This window comes from Protobothrops mucrosquamatus, unplaced genomic scaffold (genome assembly GCF_001527695.2).
Source record: "Protobothrops mucrosquamatus isolate PMUCROS unplaced genomic scaffold, P.Mucros_1.0 scaffold3964, whole genome shotgun sequence".
Taxonomy (NCBI): Eukaryota; Metazoa; Chordata; class Lepidosauria; order Squamata; family Viperidae; genus Protobothrops; species Protobothrops mucrosquamatus.
This window is the reverse complement of record NW_015389905.1, coordinates 38183-40734: the sequence shown is the minus strand read 5'-3', so window position 1 is coordinate 40734 and position 2552 is coordinate 38183. Positions and strand designations below refer to the sequence as shown.

The window sequence follows — 2552 nt, the reverse complement described above, 5'->3', positions numbered from 1 at the left end:
GAAGACCCCCGATGAAGAGAATCGCTGCTCTCTGCTTTACCACAGGCCAAAACAATTCCAAGCGATAGAAGTTACCTCTATGCAGAATAAAAAGTATTGTGAATGATTGCTTGTTCTCTTTGTTGGTGATCTGATTGTTGCAGAAGATACAAAAACCAAAGAGGCCAAGAGAAGAAGATTAAGAAAATTAAGAAAATTGCCTGACTCTAATGTTCCTCCTGATAAAATGGCTCCTATTCCTTCAGATCGGATTTCCTATCATGGGGACAGTCTGAGGCCCTATCCAGCTGTGAAGAGGGAGCTTTTGTGGTGCTTATCCAGAGGTTCCAGGGCACATTGCTTCAAGCAGCAAAAGCCAATTGCTAGCTTGTTACACCTGAGTCCATCTTGGAAGAGATTGGTGGGTAAAATGAGCAATCAGAAACACCAGGCCAATTTGAGTCGCCAATGCTTCTTTAAAGGGGGATTGTGCTCTTTCACCTCTAAAAGATAACGTTATATGACTTTTGCAGGCCTGTCTCCCACTTTCTTTTGGAAAGCAAAGCCCCCCCCCCTACAAGGAATGGCAATTAAATTTCAGGCTTCATTGAATAAAGGTAATTATTCAAATCTATTCTCAGTTCAGATCTGTCTTGGCAACCTTTGCGGGAAAACGAGGTGACCCACCATTCTTGCTGGTTGTTGAATTCTCAACAGCTCTTGACAACACTGATTATAATAATCACAAGGCATGGGATACACAAATGCTGAGGGAAAAGAAGTTTAAGGGCTCCCTAAGGATTCTGTCTCATTCCTCAGTTTCTTTCGCATCCAGTAAAAAGGTTTAGCACCGTGTCTCCGCTCTGTCTCATCTCCTTTTTTAATCAATGGCCAAAGACCATAGAATCTACCCCATATTAGTTCTAGAAACCTCGATTCAAGAAGCTCGTACAGACAGAGGTTAATATATTCTCCGGAAGGAACAATAAAGAAAACCCAAAATTATCCTCCTGCAAAAATTTCCAGCTTCCTCCATTTAAATAGTGGACAATCACTTAAATAGGAGCCAGCCGTGTGCTGCAGCTGCCAAAAAAGCCAACACAGTGCTGGGCTGCATTAACAGAGGGATAGAATCAAGATCACGGGAAGTGTTAATACCACTTTACAAGGCCTTGGTAAGGACACACTTGGAATCCTGCATCCAGTTTTGGTCACCACGATGCAAAAAAGATGCTGAGACTCTAGAAAGAATACAGAGAAGAGCAACAAAGATGATTACGGGACTGGAGGCTAAAACATATAAGGAACGGTTGCTGGAATTGGGTATGTCTAGTTTAATGACGAGAAGGACGAGGGGGAACATGATAGCAGAGTTCCAGTATCTCAGGGGCTGCCACAAAGAAGAGGGAGTCAAACTATTTTCCAAATTGCCTGAAGGCAGGACAAGAAGCAACAGATGGAAACTGATCAAGGAGAGAAGCAACCTAGAACAAAGGAGAAACTTCCTGACAATTAGAACAATTAACCAGTGGAACAACCTGCCTCCAGAAGTGGTGAATGCTCCAACACTGGAAGTTTTTAAGAAGAGACTGGACAGCCATTGGTCTGAAATGGTATAGGGTTTCCTGTCTGAGCAGGGGGTTGGACTAGATGACCTCCGAGGTCCCTTCCAACTTTATTATTATTTTTAAATACTTCAAACCATTCCGGATATAGGGTGCAGGATCACTGCTAGCACGGTCACAGCTGAGAAAGCACCACATAAAGGCAACGATGTTATGAACTGCTATCTGTCTCTGGGAACTTCTGTACATCTTACTTTTGATTACGTGACCGGGGGGGGGGGATCCTACAACAGTTGTAAATATGAAAGTCATAAATCACCTTTAAACTAAATGTTGTAAGTAAAGGACTACCTGTAATAGAACCTTGCCTTTACTTTTCAGAGAATTAGGGAGTGTTCCTTCTGAGATTCTTAGTCAAATTACTATGTCAAAATTGAACAGCCCTCAGTCAGTATTCTCTTGTCAGACTGTGTCTAAGCTACAATTCCTCCTCCTGTCTCTCACGGTTATTCTCAGGAATAGCCAACACTCCAGAAGACAGGCTTAGGATACAGGAGGATCTGGACAGACCTGAACACTGGGCGCTATCTAACAAAATGAAATTCAATGGTGAAAAAAGTAAGGTTCTACATTTAGGCAAGAAAAACCAAATGTACAGGTATTGCTCAATAGTAGTAATTTTGAGAGGGATCTCGGAGTCCTAGTGGACAATCACCTAAATATGAGCCAGCAGTGTGCTACAGCTGCCAAAAAGGCCAACACAGTGCTAGGCTGCATTAACAGAGGGATAGAATCAAGATCACGTGAATTGTTAATACCACTTTACAATGCCTTGGTAAGGCCACACTTGGAATCCTGCATCCAGTTTTGGTCACCACGATGTAAAAAAGATGTTGAGACTCTAGAAAGAGTACAGAGAAGAGCAACAAAGATGATTAGGGGACTGGAGGCTAAAACATATAAGGAACGGTTGCTGGAATTGGGTATGTCTAGTTTAACGAAGAGAAG

The 2552-nt window shown here is 42.5% G+C and overlaps 1 pseudogene; it reads right to left on the bottom strand.

Moving 5' to 3' along the window:
• The window catches only part of LOC107298434, a 14162-nt pseudogene that overhangs the window by 7445 nt on the left and 4165 nt on the right, over window positions 1-2552 (bottom strand).